At 38.7% G+C, this 21,202-nt stretch overlaps 1 long non-coding RNA gene across 21 annotated transcripts in view; it reads left to right on the top strand.

Annotated features, from left to right (window-relative positions):
- LOC138740571 (uncharacterized) overlaps nucleotides 1-21,202 on the top strand; it is a 589,788-nt gene that overhangs the window by 334,101 nt on the left and 234,485 nt on the right. Inside the window, exons 9-10 of one of the 21 annotated variants that reach the window (XR_011343027.1) lie at nucleotides 3,522-3,560; nucleotides 6,845-6,992. The exons of the other annotated variants lie outside the window; for them this stretch is intronic. This is a non-coding gene — a long non-coding RNA (uncharacterized lncRNA). Of the gene's footprint in view, nucleotides 1-3,521; nucleotides 3,561-6,844; nucleotides 6,993-21,202 lie in introns of those variants that run through there. 21 annotated transcript variants of the gene reach the window in all.

Here is a 21,202-nt window from a genome sequence, read left to right as displayed (position 1 = left end):
CAGGAGTTGAATATTTGAGTGCGGACCTTTGCTAAATGGGGAGAACATCATAGACCGATGCCATGGAATGCGTAAGATTCAGACTGAATTGCCCCAGGTTAAGCCTTCAGATCTTTCTTCTTTGTTCATCCAATATTGGCAGATATACCATCAACTCTTCTGTGCCTCTGCTCAGGAATTATTTACCAAACCTTCTTCAGCCATCCACTTCCTTCTCCATGACCCATCTGGGGCCAAACTCTCACATTTCACCTGCTGTTGAACCAGAAATTACTACCAAAACCAAGACAAGCTAAATAATATCTTGCTCTATTTTATACACCTATGATTTACCAATGAAACTCAGCATAGTTTCATAAACTCAAGTACAATGTGGAACAAAATAATCCCTGGGAATTTATCTCTCTAGTATGAATGGACACGTGATGCCCGCTTTCTAGAAGTCAGCATGTCTGCTTCCTCACCCTTGCTGAATAAACATTACCAATAAGCCCTCTAACCCAAATTGATTTGGTGAAAAGCCAACTTTGTTAGAACTAGAGGAGATAGGTTAAAAGTAAGAGGTGAGAAAATTGCGAGAGACTGGGGGAAATTTTATGACTCAGAGGGTATTCTGTATATAGAATAAGTTGCCAGAAGAAATTATAGAAGCAGGTACAATTATATCATTCAAAAGGAATTTAGATAGGTATATGGATAGAAAGGACTTAGAAGGGAAAGCATCAAATGAGACTAGCCCAAAATGTAATGGTCAACATGGGTGAGTTGGGCCAAATGGCATGTTCCATCCTTTTTGAATCTGGGACTTTATTCCAAAAAATTATGATGATAATTTTATTGTCATATACATTGTATAATATTCATATGCACAGAAATTCATGCTGTAGTTAATCTGGTACTTGTAAAGAGAAACTATAAGAGCCAACTAATTACACTTAAAGAGACAGTGAACACATTAAATAGATATAAATATTCATAGTAATCCTTGTACAATTAAAAAGTGACTTGCAATAGTGCAGACAGTCCATGATCAGTGCACCAAGGAAAAGTTCAAGAGTCTAATGGCTGAGAGCTGAAGGGAACTTTTCTGACATTTGACATTGCTTATATGAGTGGTTTTCAAACTGCCCCCCTAAAGCAATCCCTATCCCATAAGTGCTCGGTGATTAGTAAGGGATTGCTTAAGGTGGATGTGAATAGAAAGAAAAAGTTTGAAAACCACTGTTTTAATCATATCTAATTGACTTGTTATGTGCCCGATTTCACAACTCCTAAGGAAATGGGCCAATGACAATTTTCATCGAGTAAATATTTCAGTTACAATTGGGTTTAGAGTAGCAGTTCCCAGCCTTCCCTTGTCTTGAAATAGTGGGAGGAAACCAGAGCACCCAGAGGAAACCCACGCAGACACAGGGAGAACATACAAACTCCTTACAGACAGTGTGGGTTTTGAAGCCCGGTCCCAATTGCTGGTGTTGTAACAGCATTGTGCTAACTGCTACACTAACCGTGCCACCAGTGTTATAAATAAAGAACATTTTTTAGAGTTTGGTTTGCACATGCTTTTCAATCTTTTTTTCCAAACAGTCAGCTTTACAATCTACTCTATCATGATCTTACAATTATAGAGCAAAGGAAAGATCTCTGGTCCTACAAACAGCTAATGTGCCCCATGTAGTCTCCAAAGCGTAAAAAATTTGCGCCTCACTGTGCTGCCATGGAATCAGCAAAATGTTTTCATGTTAATCTTTACTTCACTATTTAGATCCTTGTGATGTATTTTCAACTAAGGTGGTAATTTTTCACATGACTGCAAACCAGAAGAGCCTCATAAAAACCAAACTGAACAACTTTACTACAGTGCCTGTCTGCACAGAGATAGAAACCTATCAATTTCTGTCATAAAATGCATGTTGGTGCATCTCTGTTAATTACCCTACTAATTAATGGGACACATTTAAAGCCTTTCCACTCCATCTCCGTTGACTCATTAATGCCATTGATGAGTTATTTGCCCTCTACTTATTGCTTTCACCAAATCCAGGTATTTGTTCATGCTGGTGTAATTTGAAGCTATGAAGAGTTGCTCAACACCATTTTCTTCAGAGGATTTTAAAAATATATACTTTGTTTAATCCTGATGTTGGGAAATTTCAGCACATAATACGTTCACCTTTGTAAGTGATAGCACATTGTTAATTTAGAATATTTTCATCTCAGCAAATAAAATACGATTTAACTTGGTGCTAGAATTTAGTAAATCTAAAAGGCTGATATCAATTGTCAGTCCTCTATGCTGACCAAATGTATGCTACACCCACATTCCTGCATTAACCCCATATCCTTATGTACCTTGTTCATTCAAATACTGACCCAGGTGGTTTTAAATGTTGCTATTTCTGCCTCCTCCACTTCCTCTGGCAGCTCATTTCAGATACAACCACTATTTGCCCAAAAACCTTACCCTTTATCCTCATTAAACTTCCTTCCTCCCACTTCAACCCACACCATTCATTTTAGACACCACAACCATGTTTTATGAAGATCATTTCATTGACTGGAAGCCAAAACTCCTGAGATATCACTTTCAAAACAAATCGAAATGAGTATTTCTAGGAGAGAATGGGTTGGTGCAACTCGAATTCTCGCTGAGCAGTTAGAAGCATATCGCAGGACTTTTAAACTCAGGCTTTTTCAGGTAAGTTTAGTTAGGGTAATATCAGTACCAATTTAAACACTCAAAGAAAGAGTAAATCAAAAATATATTATTTTAAAAATTATACAGACAAGATATTCAATATTAAACCAAACCAAAGTAAATTTTACACAGAATTTGATGGATTGAAATTCATATCCCAAAATGAGTTCATTCATGCACAGATTAATGATGCCTGCCATCTCGAGATGGCAGAGGTCGACAGCATCGAGTCCACGCTGCTGAAGATCTGGATGGGTCACGTCTCCAGAATGGAGGACCATCGCCTTCCCAAGATCCTGTTATATGGCGAGCTCTCCACTGGCCACCGTGACAGAGGTGCACCAAAGAAAAGGTACAAGGACTGCCTAAAGAAATCTCTTGGTGCCTGCCACATTGACCACCGCCAGTGGGCTGATAACGCCTCAAACCGTGCATCTTGGCGCCTCACAGTTTGGCGGGCAGCAACCTCCTTTGAAGAAGACCGCAGAGCCCACCTCACGAACAAAAGGCAAAGGAGGAAAAACCCAACACCCAACCCCAACCAACCAATTTTCCCTTGCAACCGCTGCAATCGTGTCTGCCTGTCCCGCATCGGACTTGTCAGCCACAAACGAGCCTGCAGCTGACATGGACTTTTTACCCCCTCCATAAATCTTCGTCCGCGAAGCCAAGCCAAAGAAGAATGATGCCTACAGGAACTACAATTTTATCTGTTACATTATTATACACTTATTATATTTTTGTAATTTGGCAATATATTTCTGTTGTATTTTCATATTGATCTTCCAATTGGGAACTCCTACATGATTTACTCTCACTGAAGCAACCAAGAGAAGCTACGATCCCAGAATCACAACTTGAGGTATGTTCAACAAATAAAAGACTATCGACCAATGGTTGAAGAGTTTTGAGATGCTTGTGTTGAAGCATATCAGCTTCTGTCTGAGCAACGAAATGAATCCATTTCAATTTTCGTATTGTAGCAATAGGTCTACAGCAGATGACATCTTACTGGCTATACTCAACATTTGTCTGAGTTTGTGAAATCCAGGTGTGAACACCTGGATAGCAAAGATGAATACATCAAGATGCTCTTTATTGACTAGAGTTCTGCATTTAACACCATGATCCCTTAAAATTTAATTAGCAAACTCCAAGACCTGGGACTTATCATCCCACAATGTCATTGGATCCTTGATTTCCTCACCTCCAGACCACAAGGATTGGTAAGAACATCTCCTCCACAATCACTATCACTACTGAAGCACCACAGGGCTGTGTCTTAGCTCCTCCCCCCCCCCACCCCCACCCGTTTTACTTTCTTGACACCTATGACTGTGTGGCTTGGTATGACAACATACAATCTGCATTTTGCTGATGGCTGTACAAAAATGGGTGATGAGTCACAATGCAGGAGCTTGAAAACTTGCCTGAATGGTGCACCACCAACAATCTCACACTCAATGTCACCAAAACCAAGGAGCTGATTGTTGACTTCAGGAAGGGAAAACAAGAGGTACATGTGATCATTGGGTGAATTAGAGGTGGAGAATGTAAACAGATGTAGGTTCTTGTGAGTCACTATTTCAGAGGATCTTTCCTTGGATAAACACACTAAAACCACGTCAGTGCCTCTACTTCCTCAGGAGTTTTCAGAGGTTTGGTATGACATCAGAAATCCTGGCAAATTTCTACAAATGTGTAGTGTTACAAACAAACAACTGTTTCAATTATTCTTGGGACTAAAGTGGCTTTGTTAACACTAACACAGGAACAGCAATGGAAAATTCAACAGACAATGTTAAATTCAAAATAATAGTTTTTAAAATTAAATTATTAATATAAAATTTCTTACTTCTCTCTAAACATACTTTAAATTTAACCCCACTATGCATAAGTGTATGTGTGTATCTTTAAAAGTTCAGCAACATTTTAGTCTTGCTTGAAGGAATTAAATTTTTGGTTCAGAAACAATTATAAAGGGCTTTTAAACATTATATCTGCAGGCCTCTTTACTCACAAAGTGGCTATTTTCTTCCATGATGATTTCACAAACCCAGACAAAGTTTAAACAAATGTGGTTATCTTCTGCCACAGTGAAGTCACAAACTAGACAAGGGTTAAATGAATTGACCACACAAAAAAATAAATCTGTCTTTTTTCCAGAGACAGCAAAATGGTCTTCCTTATTTCAAAAGCCACTGATTCTGTATTCCCCTTTTCCAGGAGAAACACACATCAATTCTGGTACTGTAACTCAACCCTGTCTTTCACAAGGTTTCAACCCCTGTGTCACATGGTTTTGACTTGGGTAAACTCCAAACTCTTCTGAAATTGAAATCAAATTGTCTGAATTTGGTAATATATTTCTCCAAATCTTGTGACCCTTATATCATCACCAAGGTGAATCCAATTTCTTGGAATCCATATGACCATCAGTTTTATTTCTACCAAAATTCTGTTCCTTTTTCAAACCATCCCATATCCATAACAACATCTGACCTCATCACTGTTCAAGAGGCTTAAGTGGATTTAATTAAAAACAGATGGCTTCCTTCAGCAGTTCTTGAACAATTAAAAGTAGTGGAAAGGGTGGTAACTGGCTGCATCACAATCTGGTATGAGACACCAATACCCCTGAACATAAAGCCCTTCAAAAGGTAATGGATGGAGCCCAGAACATCACAGGCAAAAACCTCCCCATCATTGAGAACATCTATGGGGAACTCTGCCATCAGAGAGCAGCAGCAATGATCAAAAATCCACATCACCCAGCACATGCTCTGTCCTCACTGTTCATCAGAAAAGTGGTCTAGGTGCCAGAAGACTCACACCACCAGGTTCAGGAACAGCTGCTACCCCTCCACCATAGGACTCCTCAACAATAAAATTAATCAGGGACTCATTTAAGGACTCTTACTTTTGAACTTTATTGTATTACAAATTCAGCTTGTTTATATTTATTTATTTGTTTACATGTGTGTTGAGTACAGGTTTTTTTTTGCACTACCAATAAGTGGCAATTCTGCCTCTCCTGCAGCAAAAAAGAATCCCAGGGTTGCATGTGATGTCATGCATATACTCTGAAAATAAATCTGAGATCTGTTCATTCCCTGAATGAATTTGTTTGCCAAGCAATGCTTTTCCCTCTCATCTGTACATCTCTCCTCACACTGCTGCCACATGATACATTAACTCAAATCGTCACCTCACAGCGTGGGAATGAAAGATCTGCCACTTTTCTACTTCTGTAGAGCCATAGTAAAAACAGAGAATTTTAAATTTCCCACATAACTAATTCATCGAATTGAGAATTGGTTCATAAATCAATTTGCCTTTTTAATCCCTCCACTTCACATTATTACACAAACGGATTTCTTCCTATTGGATTTATTTCTGGAAAAGAATTACAAGTTATTCGGGTCGAAGTACTTTTCATCAAGACCAATGCTATTGTGTGGTACATGTTCATTTTAAAATATATATGTGAAATACCAATTGTTGCAGCCTTTTTTTGCCTCCTCAAAACTTTTACTTTAAAAAATAATGGCAATGTAGAACACATAGTTTTTTATTATTGGGAGGTGCTGATTTTTAAAAATCTTGAATCTCCTGCTGACAGCCCTTGATTAGACTTTACCTCTTCACAAATTCCTTTACATGAATGGACAGGCTGTCAGAGAACTTACCAACAATTTCTGAATCAATAATGTTGGAAGTCGAGCTTTGAGTAAAATGGCACAGATGTTCGACTGAGGGGAGCAGCAGTGGACAGGAAAATGGAGTCAATATTTCAGGTCATTGTCCTCTCATCAGATTCCTCTCCCCAACTGCTCTCTAAACTTGCTGAGTATTTGCAACTTTTGTTTTCTATTTTAATACCAATTCTGTGCCTCAAAGGTGTATTGCATTCATCTTTCTTTCTTTGTTCAAATCTGCTTCCCTTTATGTGCAGACTGCGAACCTTCCCTGCATTCTCACTTGTGTTAATGTTCCAAGCTGTGGCGGCTCTTTAAGTCTTTTCATGTAATTACTTTCATCAGACTTGCGAGCATTAAATTGTCAGGAGTTAAACTTGCAAGGAAACTAATTTGTGTTTTTCTTCCTTTGTTCTTGTTTTAAACTTGATTTGATGGCGATGAGCAGAGAGAGATCATTAATTTATTTTGCATCATGTGTGAGTTGATGTTACACCAGGCAGTGGCACAGCAGGTTGATGGGTTGACGTGCCGTGCCACAGGCTTGTGGGATTCGAGCTTCACAGCTGAAATTCCTACACATCCCTTGCCTTCATCAGAAACAATAAGGAGCACAGAAAAATAAGGTAAGATATTGACTAAAACATTGCCTTCCTCCAACACGTGTGTTCTTGCATTTGAGAAGAAATTGATTTCATTTGAATTTCACCGTGGTTTAACACGCCTACATTGGCAATTTGTGGGAGCTGATCTCTGCCCACTGCTTTTAAATGTTGCAAGTGCTAATTATTTTCTCTCAATATTTTTTATAATACATACAGAAAAACTATTGATGCATAACACAGTAAGCAAAATCATTAAGATTTTTAAAAACTTTATACAACATTATCGATTCAAGAATATTTGGATAAAAAGAAATGAAAATGAGAAAAGAAAACTTAAAAATATGATTATATAATTCAAGACCTAAACCATTCCAAAGTTACATGGCAATATAAAGAAAAAGTGCACTACTTCTAAAAAAAATAAGAAATGAAAATCCATGAGAAGCACAAGTTACATAATTATCATTCCCATTGAATGTTATGGAAGTAATTCAAAAGGGAAGTGGCAAAAGCTTGAGAGGGAAGAACAAAAGGATATAAGGGTGTAGGCATTGAGGATTAGACGATCATAGGTTCCAGCAAATGTGGATGAAGTTTTGAATACACAGTGCAATCATTGTATGAGACCAGTGTGGAGCTGGCGAAGATTGTTCAGGAGGTTCGAGCTTACACTGACTGGAACTTCCTGAAAGGAACCAATCAACTGTATCTGTTTCCCCAATGAAGAACGAGTTAAAGATGATTCTTTTGAACAAATGGGGAAAACACACCAAACTTGTTCATGATGCCTGGTACAATATGATTGGCTAGTGTAATCTAAGGGACTTGAAAGCATATGTGAACTTTGTTAAAATGACATCAGAATGTCCATTACACTCATCTTGATGGGATGAGTCAGGTAATCTTCTGTACATTTCCTGCATCTCAAGCTTGGCAGACCAAGAAAAGTCGGAAATTGAGACACAAAGTATGTAATTACATTTATCAATCAGATTTAATGTCAGGTCCATTAAGCAGCACATAAAAAATGCCACTGTGCAGAAGAAGTGCCGGCCTTTAATATGGTTTGGCAATATGATGTGTATTTTCTCTCTCTCCCTCTTTCTTTCAAATTTTTAGCTGGCAACTCCCTAAGATGAAGAAAACCAGAACATTGTTCACTTTTCTAATAATTAAAATGATTAAGTGGTGTATTTGGGTAGTGGGTGTTCTTGGGCTGGTAGGGCACATTACTCTGTTGACCTCCAAATTAAAAATTAAAACTTTTGAAGTGTAATACATGTTATGCAATAACTTGGAATTTTTTTGTCTCCAGTGTAAAAGTAGCAAATTTTCATTGTTTATTATGTGAAAATACCATCACAGAAACTGAGATAATTAATACCCATGTCTGTGGAAGCACCCTTTGGAACGGCTCCTTTCGTTGCAATTGCAGGACCGTTAATTTCCATCGGAGCCACCTTCACATTGTCCTCCTCTATTCTCAACATGTAGTTCAAAGAATTGCATATCATCTGCACACACTACAGTCTCCCAAACTCTTCAACAATTTTGCATTGTAATTCTGCCATTGCTAGTCACATTCACACCAGACCACACTCTTATTTCTTAACTTATCATATATGTTTTGCCTTCTGCCAACATCCTTTTTCTTCTTTTATCTAACCTGCTTTCCACCCAATCATAGGCCACAAGGACGGCACTGTTAACATAGCAGCTCAACGTTTTTATAGCACCAGCGATCAGGATGGTACAAGGGTTTGAATCCTGCGCTGACTGTCAGGAATTTGCACTCTCCATGTCTACATTGGTTTTCTCCAGGGGCTCCAGTTTCCTCCCTCTGCTTAAAACATACTGGGTTGTTGGTTAATGGGTTACAAATTGGGTGGCACAGATTTGTGGGCTGAAATGGCCTGTTTCCATGCTATATGTCTAAATTTAAGAATAAATTTAAAATTTAAAAAAAAAATTAAAAAATAAACTTAAATTTAAAATGTTTTAAAAATTCTTCACTCACCTACCTACTGGAATCAACTTATGTTGGGCAATTAGCCAATCAACCTTCATGTCTTTGGGATGCAAGGGAAAAAAAAGCCATGTAGTCAGAGGGACAACATGGAAATGCCACATAGCAGCACTGGAGGTTGTGATTCAACCTGAGTTGCTGGAGCTGTGAAGCCATAGCTCTACTGCTTGGTCCATCTGTCTCTAACTTTTCCCATCCCTGATGAAAAGTGATAGATTCTTCCTCTGCAGATGCAACCTGGCCTGTTGAGCATTATTCAGCATTTTCCCTGTTTGTATTTGATTTTAAGTCACATCAAGTTTATTGTCATCTGATTGTACAAGTACAACCCGATGAAATAGCGTTCTCCGGTCCTCAGTGCAAAACATGCAGAACCATAACCAGATGTAACACACATACAGACAAGCAATTCATATGCTGGAAACTATTTCATCTATAAAAATAAATAAATAGATATTGTTTCATGAATATGAGAGTCTCGATGGTTAATGTGAGCAGATGTTCAGCATTTGCACTCCCTGTGGGAAGGATCTGTTCCTCAGCCTGGTGATGCTAGCTCTGATATTCCTGCACAGACAGGAGTAGCTGAAAGATGCTGTGTGCAGGGTGGAAGGGGTCCTCAATAATTTTGCACGCCCTCTTCAGACAACAGTTTCTTTAGATCACATTGATGAGGTGGGGGGGGAGGGGGGGAATAGAAACTCCAGTGATCCTCTCTGCCACTCTTATGGTCCTATGTATTTATCTCTGACCCATTTCTCTACACTGTGATGCACGAGTCTGGATGCTTTTGAGAGAGCTCCGATGGAAGGATGACTTAATATTGGCCGTTAGCCTTGCTGGTTTCAATCGCTGTTGTACCTTCCTGACAAGTCAGGAGATGTTGAGTGTCCACGAGAGGTGACTCATTAAGTGAATTCCAAGGAACTTAGTGCTCTCCACTTTCCCTTCTACAGAGCTGTTGATGTGTAGTGGAGGGTGGCCATTCCTGGTTCTCCTAAAGTCCGCAATCAACTCCTTTGTCTTATCCGCATTGAGACTCAGGTTGTTAGTCTCACACATGATTTTTCCTCCTCTTCTCTGTAGTGCAACCTCATCATTGTTGTGTTCATGACATACAAATATATATCCATGGAAGATTTTAATATCGTAAATCATCCAAAGTTTTTGAAAAGAGTATTGTTAAACAAAACTTGACAGCAAACAATCTCTGAATATATGAGGCAAGTTTTGAAGGACATGAGAAAGTAGATTGCGGGTAATTTAGGAAGGGGATTTTAGAGTTTGTGGCCTGAAGGCACCTTTATCAATTGAAAAGGGTAAAACACGGGATTCTGTTGACACCGTGGATAAATGAAAAAACACACAAATGCTGGAGAAACTCAGCAGATCAAACAGTGCCTTTATGTAGCAAAGGTAAAGATACATCAACATTTCGGGCTTGAGCCCTTCATGGAACATGATTAAAATCAAGAAGGCATAAGATGCCAGATGTGGAGGGAGCAGAGCATTCTGGAGAAGTGAGTTGGTTTGTGCCTATGAAGGGATTTGAAAGCAGAGTGACAATTCAAAAGCTTAGACCTAACACAAGACAGCAAGAAATGAACAGAATGCTCAATAAAAGGTGAAAGAGCAATAGAAATTATTTGGTTTTGGAAGTGTTTGCATCATAATGAATGTTGGTAAGAGCAATTCCTTATTTTCATTCAGTCCCTTTTTCTTCCTCTGGGTCTCCTCAGATTTTGCTCTTTGTTGTGTGTCCAAGATCATATGGCAGTTACTGGAGTAGAGCTTAGTACCCATTCCCTCTGTTTCATCATGGGTCAAGCTAATAAATAATATTTACACAAGATAAGGACAAAGAGGAAATGGTCCTTTGCTAATAAAATGCACTGAAGACTTAGATGATGCATCTCAACATTCTTCCTATCAAATTGATCAATTGAGAATATTGATTTCAGACATTGAGCAATCTGTATTTGTCCTCAGGTCCCTATTGCAGATGCTGTTTATTTTTCCTGTTTGCTTGTTCACCATTGACAGGAAATTAATGCTTTGCCAAAGGGCTGTGAAGAGTTTATTTGGCTGTGAAGGGTTTATTTGCTGAGACAAATTCTGGATGGAGACAATAAATCAGTTTTACTTTGTAATGCTTTTAATAAAGTTAACATTGGCACCAGTTCCATGACAAAATTTGCTTTTAAATCTACCTTCTGTGACATTATAACATTTTATATGTGATGAAGCTTGAGTGACTTGTTTCCATAAAAAATATAATGCAACATTGAAAGATGGTTGCAGAGAATGGAAACATATTTTGACCTTCAGCTTTGTTGGATTCAGCTCCCTTACTCTGCTTTTGGCGTTTGCACATTTCTTCCACGTGGTGAAACACAAAAGTCTGCAGACCCTGTGATTGTAGTAAAAAAAACACACCAAAATTCTGGAGAACCTCATCCAGCTTTTCAGCATCCATAAAAAGCAAAGATATATTGCCGACATTTCAGCCCTCATCGCCTTCCCCCAGTTCTGTCTCTCCCTTCCCTGCCTCCTTTTGCACAGACATGATAGGTTCTCATCCCATATCCAATGAACACCTTTGGATGGTCTGGATTCCTCCTCCAACCAGCATTATCTGAATTCTGAGATTTCCTGTTTCTGGCTCATTCTGCTTATTCCTTGAAGAGCTCAAGCCCAAAATGTCGGCAATATATCTTTGCTTTTTTGGGGGCACCGAAAGATCACCTAGTTCCTCCAGCATTTCAGCATGCTTTTACTTTTTCTTCATGGGGTGTTTCAGTACACGATATAAATGTGGCCACTCCCAGTGCCCTACCTTTGACCTAGATAGCCTGGCCAGAGCATTAAACCAGCCCAACTTAAGCATCCTCTACTGTCATTGGATCAAAATTCAGCAACTTGCAGCCAAACAAAAATGTAAATGCACCATTACAAAAAGACCACAGATGTTCAAAACTAAAAGGCTCAATATGATTTTGTCAAGCAGTAGGATCTTATCATGAATAATTCTCCTGCCAGCAGAATGTACATTGGTCGAATGTGTACAACACTTCTTTAAAATGATCAAACCCAGTGCTTTCTGCTTTGTTTTAATCATTACCGTGGACTCAGTCCACATTACTGACACAACATGCTCTGATGGGGGAAATAAGCATCTTGCTTTTCTGCATTCTAACTTCATGATTCAAGTTAATTAATGGGCAGTATTTCTGGAGAAACACAAGAGACTGAAGATGGTGGATTCTGAGATCAAACACATTCTGCTGAGGGAATTCAGTGGGTCAACCTGCATCAGTGGAGGGAAAGGTCGATGTTTTGAGCTGAAACTCCTCATCGGGACCAAGGAAGTATTGAAGCAGTGACAGGATGTGAGGTTTGAGGCAGAGGCTTCTCTCGTATATCTCTGGTTTTCTCTTCCAAAAGTCCACAATCATTTTCTTGGTTTTGAGTACAAGGATATTGTTAGAACACCATTGAGGCAGTTTTTCAAACTCCCTACTGAATGTTAACTCTTCGTCCCTTTTTATACAACATACTAATATGGTATCTTTTTTCTAGCTGCGTTGTGCCTTACTTGGCTGTGGTGACATCCCAGGACAGACAGGGTGGTATGGGAATGGGGAGGGGGAGGGTAGGGGAAGAAGAGTGAAAATGCCATGCAACTATGTGCTCAGGATGGCCATTATGGACAGAGCTCTGCAAAATGGTCCTTAAGTCTGCGTTTGGTCTCATTGATGTAGAGGAGCATTGAATGCAGTGAATGAGATTGTAGGACGTGTAAGTGAATATTTGCCCCATTTGGAATAGAGGTTTGGGACCATGGATTGTGGTGAGGGAGGAGGTGCATGTGTTACTTGAGGTGGGTGGGACTGATGAGTGGACAAGGAAATCATGGAGGGAGCAATTCCTATGGAAGAGAGAATGGGTGGGGAGGGGTAGATGTGTCTTGTAGTGGGGTCGTTGCAACTAATAGAATTCATGGAAGATGATGCACTAAAAGGATAAGAGACCTTATCTCTTTTCTGTTTGGAGAGAGGGGAATAAAAGTGGAACTCCTGAAGATGGAGGAAGTGCAGGGGATGACACCATTGACCACAGCAGAGGGGTATCCACATTGTTTGAAAAAGGGTATTTCAGATGTCCTGAAATGGAAGAATCTTGAGAGTAGATGTAGCGAAGGCATCGAAACTAGGAGAAAGAGATGGTATGCTTAGGTGGGAGCAGGTGCAGTCAAGGTAGCTATAGGAGTCAGTGGGTTGGTAGGTAATGTCATGATATAATTTTTCCCCAAAATGGAAGCAGAGAGATTGAAGAAGGGGAGAGGAGTGTCAGAAATGAATTCAAGTGAATTTCAGTGCAGAGTGGAGGTTGGTGGCAAAGTTGATAACATTGACAAGATCGGCACAGGTTCAGGAAGCAGCCCCACAACATTCATCAGTGTAATGGATGTAGAGCTAGGGGATAATACCAGCATAGGGTCAGAACAAAGAACTTCCATGTAGCCAACAAAAAGGCAGGCATCGCTGAGACCCATACAAATGCCTAGGAATACACCTTTGATTTGTAGGAAATGAGTGTCATAAAAGGGAAGTAAATGAACGTGAGAAAATGTTCTGCCAGGCAAATGAGAGTGTTGATGGAGGGAACTGGTCAGACCTTGTTCCACCAAAAAGCCGAGGGCAGGTGGAATAAAAACACAAAATGCTGGAAAAGCTCAGCAGGTCAAACTGTATCTTTTATGTAGTAATTGCAAAGATACAGAACCGATGATTCACGTATCTTTGCCTTTGCTACATAAAGGACCCTGTTCGGCCTGCTGAGCTTCTCCAGCATTTTGTGATTTACTTACGGTTGTCAAGTGGAGGTAGGTGAAGACTGTGATCAATGATAATGGTGAGATGGTTTGGTCCAAGGAATCAGAAATTGTTAAAATGGTGAAAGGCATGGGAAATATCTCAGAAGCCAAGTTTGGTGAGGCAAGAGCAGCAAGAAACATCATGCCTGCTAGGCCTGTCATGTTTGTGGATTTTCGATGAGAGATAGAAGTGGGAAGTGCAAGACTGGTACATCATCAAGTTAGAGGTTGTGGGGATGAGATCTCCTGATGCAACAAGATAAGTGACAATGGAGCAGACAGTAGCCTGGTGTCCATATTTTTTTTGTTTTCTTTATATTTTATTTTGATAATTTTCAATCAACATGCAGTCAAAATGAAGACTAATCAAATAGAAAAACATCAATATCAATAATATTAACAAAATAATCCAAATATTGATCTGCATGTCAATATTAAATAGTGAGAAAAAAGTCAAAATATGATTCAATTATTATAAAGAAAAATTACAATAATATTACAAAAATGCAAATTCAATCTCTATGTTGAAACAAAGGGAGAAAAAGATAATAGAAATATAATATAGAAAAAAAAAGAGGAACTGTCCCACTACCCCCTCCCAAGAAACAAGAAGAAAAAAAAAAGAGAAAGGAAAAGATTGGCTTCACCTAGTATAAATCCCATTCCCATCAAGAGACAAATAACCTGGATCCTCGGCGCTGCGAGCACTGGGGGAAGAGACAAGGGAGTGTGGGGGGGGGGGGGGATCATTAATGATTTACCCTGATGTACTTTAGGTATGAATTCCATAGTCTTAAAAAGATATCATACCTGTTTCTGAGCTTATAAGTGATCTTCTCCAGGGAAACATAATTATGCATTTCTATCTTCCACCTGGCTAACCCTAGTTGGGAATCAGATTTCCAAGTAACTGCTATGGATTTAGCCACTGCTAAAGAGAGCTTAATGAATTTTAATTGATATTGTCACATTTTAGGTCTTGCATCTTCTAAATTCCCTAATAAAAATAATTCAGGTGACTGAGAGTATTAAATTCCATGTTTTTTCCCCCCAGATTACCCAAATCTTCCCCGAAAGGATTCACTTTAGGGTATTACCAGGCTAAATGCAAGAAAGTACCTATTTCTTAATCACATCGAAAACATTGGTCTGATATTTCCAATTTCAATTTATGTAACTATTATGAAGAAAGGTATAGCTGATGCAAAAAGTTATATTCCACCAGCCGATACCTTACATTAAATGTGTTAATCATGATGTCCCGATATAAGTCAGAGCCTGGTGTTTGTTGGTGGTGTTATGAACCAAGGCTAGGAACAAGGAGATATCCAAGAGTTGGGTTCTCATTTTTGCAAGATAACGATTCTGATCTTCAAGTCGGCTGTGTCTCAATGGAAATGCTGATGCTTAGGTGTTTGACACTTGTGTTTTCAGGCCCTACATCATAAAATTCAGATCTATCTTTTGTATCTGCTGACAAACAGGTTACAACTGGCCTCTCAGATAGAAGAGATATTGTGGCATGAAGTGTGGAGGCAATTTCCATGTTGCTAATATTAATCCCACAATATTACAATAGGTGTTGATATATTATTTAATTACCCTGCTGTCCATTGGACCTTGCTATTTGCAATTTGGGGCTATGCTTTTCACGGTACATCAATGACTATACTTCGTCAGTACTTTATTAGCTCTAAAGCAATTTGGAGTATCCTGAGGTGATGAAATGTGTCATGCACTCTATTTATTGCATTCCACAAAAGTCAACAGGAAAAGTAATTTGTTTGACAAAGTGATTTTTTGTTTTATTCCTTGTAACTTGACTATTACAGTTTTAAGGCAGCAAATGTTTCTTTTAAAATATTTATATCAGGATTGTTTGTTCAATTAATGATGGTGTTCACTTATCATGAAATCAATAGTAAATGTTACATCACAGTTCATAGCAGATTAAGTGGGACTGGCCAACTAAAATCCACAGTAAAGGTAGCTCAGGGTGTCTTCCACCAGCTTCTTGAATAAAGGTGTTCCAAAATCTAAATGTCCTTTATTGTCATCTACTTTCATACAAGGTACACGTGCAATGAAAGTCTTACTTAATGCAGCGCCCTAGATTCATACACAGGCACAACATGCAAGGGAGAGGAAAAAAAATGGAAGGGGAAAGAAAATTTTAAAAATTCACAGTTGGTCATAGTGCAAAAGAATGTGCATACAGGTGGACTTATAGTTAGATTGAGGTTAAAGAAGCCCAGTAGTCGTAATGAAGCCTGGATTGAGTATCAATGTGCAGGATGCTGGTGAATAAGAGCAACCTGGGACCACTGTTAATAAGATTTAAAATGAAATATAATGTTGGAAAGTGGAAGATAAAGAACTTTGGTAAGAGAAATAAATGGGATGACTATTAAATAGGGATAAAATTGAAAATACCCAGATGCAAAGGGACCCAAGAGTCCTTGAGCAAGATAGCCTGAAGGTAAACTTGCAGGTTGAGTCAGTGGTGAAGAAGGCAATTGCAATGCTGGCATTCATTTCAAGAGGAATGAAGAGCATGGATGTGATGTTGATGCACCAGAGAGATCTCATGAGTACTGTGAGCAGTTTTAGGGTCCTCATTTAAGAAAGGATGTCCTGACATTGGAGAGGGTTCAAAGGAATTTTACTAGGATGATTCCGGGAATGAAAGGGTTATCCTACGAGAAGTGTTTGACAGCTCTTGGCCTGTATTCATTGGAATTTAGGAGAATGGTGGGGGGGGGGGGGGGGGGGTCGTGGGGAAGGGGGTAAAATCTCATTGAAACATTTTGAATGCTGAATGGTGTGGACAGAGTAGATGTTAAAATGTTGTTTCCCATGGTGCAAGAGTCTTAGACAACAGGGCACAAATTCAGGATTAAAGGGTGTCTTTTGCCTTCTGGAAAATTCCTGCGTTTATTCTTTAATTGGATGCAGAAAAAGCTTTTGATCAAAAAGAATGGGCATATCTGTTTACAACTCTTGAAAATTTAAATTTTGGTTCTGATTTTATTACAAGGGTTAAATTATTGAATTCTCATCCCTTCACCACAATTCTTACTATTTTACAACAATCTCAACCTTTCAATCTACAATGTGGCACTCATCAAGTATGCCCATTAAGTCCTTTATTATTTGATCTGCCGATTGAACCATTAGCAATTGCTTTTTGTGAGTGCAAAGACATCTTGGGGATATGAAGGAAAGGGATTAAGCACAAGGTCTCCCTTTATGGAGTTGATCTTTTACTTAACATTTCAGATCCAGTTGGTTCTCTCCCCATATGATGTTATTACTTTCACAATTCAATCAATCTTCAGGATATAAATTGAATTTGTACAGAAGTGAACTCCTTCCATTGAATTCTCCTGTATCAATGTATGATGGTTTTCCTTTTAAGATCATTATCTTTCTTGGTATTACAATTACAAAGAATCATAAACATCTTTTTAAGGAGAATTATTGTGCTATATTTAAACAAGTGAAGCATTCCCTAACTCAATGATCACCGTTGTCTACAATTCTTGTTAGCCATGTAAGTTCCATTAAAATGAATATCTTATATCTTTTTCAATCTGTTCTAATATTTGTTCCTAAATTTTTTTTTGGTCTTCCTTGATTCAGCTATATTGTCTTACATATGGAAGAGTAAGCATCCTCACCTTAATAAAGTTATTCTACAGATATCCAAGCAAAATGGTGGTCTGGCTTTGCCTAACTTTAGATTTTACTATTGGGCAGTCAATATACGAAATCTTACATTTTAGTCTTTTTTTCATCATCATTCTGACCACCCATTATGGGTATCCCTTTTTTTTTTACAATTTAGCGCTTCTCAGTTCTTTACTTCCATTTCCAATTATTAAATATTCTTTGAGAATTTGGCCACAGTTTAGAAAACACTTTGCATGTCATAATTTCTCTTTTTCAAGCCACATCATATCTAATCACTTTTCTCAACCTTCTTTGCATGATGCTATTTTTAAGGATCTGTTCATTGATGGATATTTTGCATCATTTTAGCAGCTTTCTGCTAAATTTAACCTGCCGAAAACTCAATATTTTTTAGATATTTGCTTGAATCACAGCTTTCTGATTTTCCAAGAGAGCCTGAGTCAAATTTTGTAGATGAGTTATTTTAGTTTAATGCCTTTCGTAAAGGTTTAATATCCACTATTTATGAGAAATTGTTATGTTTAAACCAACTTCACTATTTAAAATTAAAAATGCTTGTGAGCAGGATTTAAATTTGACTACATTGGATGTGGATTTCAACACAATTCTTAAGTTGGTGAATAGCTCTTTATTATGTGCTTATCATTGTTTATTACAAATTAAGGTGGTACACAGAGAACATATGTCTACACATAAATTGTCTTGTTTTTACTCTGATATGTGTCCTTGTTGTGACAGGCGCAGGAGTGGGAAAAGCGTCATTAATTCATATGCTCTGGACATCTTAGTTTAGAAAAATGCTGAAGAGAGGTTCTTTGCTCTTTGTCTACAATTTTTAATATAGATTTAGTATCAAATCCTTTGGTGGCATTCTTTGGTACAATGGGAGCGAATGATTCTTCTTTGTCTCTGATTCAGAGTTGTGCTATCTCTTTTGCCTCTCTTTAGGTGAGGCGAGTGATTTTACTTAAATGGAACAATGTTGCCACCACCCCCCCTCACCCCTGCACATGATCAATGTTTGTGTGACATCATGTCTTGTTTGAATATGGAAAAGGTTTGCTATTCAGTTAATAATTCAGATATGATTTCATATACTGTGCAGGTCATTTATGACATGCTTTCTTATAATTTCACTTCAATGTAATTAATTGACCGACTTTTCCATGTTCTTTTTCAATTATTTTTCTTTCCCTTCATTTGTCCTTTAATTTTAATCATATATTGCATCTGGCAAAGCTGTTAGGGAGGGGTATTGAGTTTTACTTTTTGTTTTATCTCTCCTTTTTGTTATTTTCCTTTTGTTTCCCTTTCCTTTTTGCTTTTTTTATTTCTTTTTTCTATTATTAGTTTACTTTTTTTAAAAAATATTTGGACTATGAATTATGGATATCTTTTACAATTTATGTTTGCTTTTATTGATGATGTGTATCTATCCATGTCATGTCTTGTATTAATATTATAAGCTATTTATTAAAATCAATAAAAAATATTTTAGAAAGAAAGAAAGGCTGCCTACTTAGAACAGAGATGCCTAGAAATTTCTTCAACCAGAGGGTGATAAACCTAGAATTTGTTGCTATAGGTAGTTGTGGAGGCAGGTCATTGGGTGTTTTTAAGGCAAAGATTGATAGGGTCTTGATTAGTCAGAGCAACAAGGTTATGGGGAGAAAGCCAGGCAGTGAGGTAGAGTTGGAAAATGGATCAGCTCATAATTGAGTTTAGGGCAAACTGGATGAACCAAATAACCTATTTCTGCCCATATGATTTATGGTCTTACGGTCTTTTAAAAAAAATAATTTTGTTAACGATATGTTTCCACAGTTTATCAGATTGGATATAATTTGCCTCTTTTTTTTTTGCTGAGTAGTGGTCATTCTAACGATTCTGTTGTTGTATACCTGTGAGAGGTAATTGAAGGCAACAAAATAGAATAGGTTTTGAGGAACAGTTGGCATTTTATGTCCAAGACACTTCTTCAAACCAGAGAAAGAGAACAAGTGAGTAAAGGTAGCAGAAAAGGTGGAAGGGAGTAATGTGTAGAACAAAGAGAATTTCTTTGATCACCCAGACCATACAGTATTGTACAAGTTTACAATATTAGCAAGATATTATAAAAACAAGCTGAACTACCCCTTCACAGAATCATCATTTCACACCATCAGATAAATCTCTTTTCATTCTCCATTGTCTTCCTTCACCTGCCCTGCCACGTAGACTAACTCATTTAATGTAGTCGAGACCGACTTATCATGGAAAAACACATCCCTGAAAGGGGCTATATTTTGAAAGAGGAAGAAAGTGCACCAGGGCAAGAGGTATTGAAGGATAGGCTAACATGATTGCTTGAGGTTAACATATCTGGGCATTTCAAGCTCAAGCCTTTGGTGTGTATCGCTTGCTAAATCTGAGGGCACTTTGCCGCATCATTAAGGCATCCCTTCCTGTTACTTGGAAGGCAAATGCAAAGGCTTGGGTTTCAATTGCCATCTTTGAAGATTGGTTCTTGAACCATTTTGTCCCAGCTGTTAAACTTTATTGCTTGGCCAAAAAAATTCTTTTCAAGATTCTCCTTGTGCTTGATAACACACCCCGACATCCAAACACTTTAGATGTCCTTTACCCCAATGTAAAGGTCATATTTTTACCTACCAACACTACATTGCTTCTTTAGTCAATGGATCAGGGAGAGAGAGCCTCCTTTTAAGCCTATTATTGATGGTGGACCTTGTAACAGTATTCAGGTCTACCCAAGATGATTGATGATCTTAAGGGAGTTCATGAGGAATTATAACGTCGGGTCAGATACAGCAATGAGCTCTCTGAACCCTTCTCCATTAACAATGGCGTGAAGCAAGGCTGTGTTCTCGCACCAACCCTCTTTTCAATCTTCTTCAGCATGATGCTGAACCAAGCCATGAAAGACCCCAACAATGAAGACGCTGTTTACATCCGGTACCGCACGGATGGCACTCTCTTCAATCTGAGGCGCCTGCAAGCTCACACCAAGACACAAGAGAAACTTGTCCGTGAACTACTCTTTGCAGACGATGCCGCTTTAGTTGCCCATTCAGAGCCAGCTCTTCAGCGCTTGACGTCCTGCTTTGCGGAAACTGCCAAAATGTTTGGCCTGGAAGTCAGCCTGAAGAAAACTGAGGTCCTCCATCAGCCAGCTCCCCACCATGACTACCAGCCCCCCCACATCTCCATCGGGCACACAAAACTCAAAACGGTCAACCAGTTTACCTATCTCGGCTGCACCATTTCATCAGATGGAAGAATCGACAATGAGATAGACAACAGACTCGCCAAGGCAAATACCGCCTTTGGAAGACTACACAAAAGAGTCTGGAAAAACAACCAACTGAAAAACCTCACAAAGATAAGCGTATATAGAGCCGTTGTCATACCCACACTCCTGTTCGGCTCCGAATCATGGGTCCTCTACCGGCATCACCTACGGCTCCTAGAACGCTTCCACCAGCGTTGTCTCCGCTCCATCCTCAACATCCATTGGAGCGCTTTCATCCCTAACGTCGAAGTACTCGAGATGGCAGAGGTCGACAGCATCGAGTCCACGCTGCTGAAGATCCAGCTGCGCTGGAT

The sequence above is a fragment of the Narcine bancroftii genome, chromosome 8, assembly GCF_036971445.1.
Source record: "Narcine bancroftii isolate sNarBan1 chromosome 8, sNarBan1.hap1, whole genome shotgun sequence".
In the NCBI taxonomy this organism is placed as follows: Eukaryota; Metazoa; Chordata; class Chondrichthyes; order Torpediniformes; family Narcinidae; genus Narcine; species Narcine bancroftii.
The sequence above is the reverse complement of the archived record's forward strand: the minus strand, read 5'-3'. Positions and strand labels throughout refer to the sequence as shown.